The sequence below is a fragment of the Corvus brachyrhynchos genome, unplaced genomic scaffold (genome assembly GCF_000691975.1).
Source record: "Corvus brachyrhynchos isolate BGI_N302 unplaced genomic scaffold, ASM69197v1 scaffold47, whole genome shotgun sequence".
Lineage (NCBI taxonomy): Eukaryota > Metazoa > Chordata > Aves > Passeriformes > Corvidae > Corvus > Corvus brachyrhynchos.
Genome location: NW_008239292.1, coordinates 801,770 through 802,652, shown reverse-complemented (window position 1 = coordinate 802,652; position 883 = coordinate 801,770).

Sequence of the window (883 nt, the reverse complement as noted above, 5' to 3'; positions counted from 1 at the left end):
ACCCCCACGTACCCCCGACCCTGCCATGCTCCCCTCGCGCTGGGGGCACCTCGGGGCAGTGACGAGCCCCGATTTTGGGGGGGACACCCCCCGGGGGTCTGTGCCCCTCTCCCACCCCCACCCAGTGACCCTGATGCCTTTTCCTGGTTTTAAAATCAAGAGTCAAACACGGTTAGAAGGGGAAAAGGGATTTTACCTTGGTATTTATTTGAAGGATCCTTAGGTGCACACGCCCAGGTCAAATGCACCCCAATGCACAGTGCAATGCCCACCCCAAAAGATCGGGTAGAACATTATAGGTGTTACTAATTAGCAGATCTATCAAAGATTCCCCAATGAGAGGCTCGAGTGAGCCCCCCGCTCCCCAAGGAGCCTTCCCTGGATGGTTCTATCTCAGTGTACAGAATGTGTTCTGGAGAGGACCTTGGGGTCTGGGGCACACTGATCCCTGGCTACGAAGCTTCTGAGATGTTGAGTCTCCTGGCTGAACAAACAAGGCCAAGAACGGAGGCAAAAAGCACTGAGAATACAGGAGTTGTAAAAAACGGTAACAGGCTATAAAAGAAAAGCAAGAAATCATCATGGCATCAACCCCTCTGCTGCCCTAAGGACCCCCAGCAGCCTCACCCAGCCGGGCCAGTCCCGGGCCAGCCCTGGTCCCCCCTGGCCGCTCGCACGGCTGTCCCCAGCCACCCCCAGCACTCGGGGTTGCAAGAATATTTTGGGGTGGGGGTCTCTGAGAGGAGCCGGGGGCTGGGAGGGGGCTGGGTCCGTGACCCGGGCGGGGCTGTCCCCTCCTGTCCCCTGTGTGTGCCCCCCGCCCACCCCCGGAGTTGTCCCCGCGGGGCCCCCCCGGTGCCCCCCCGCTCGTCGCGCGGCGCGG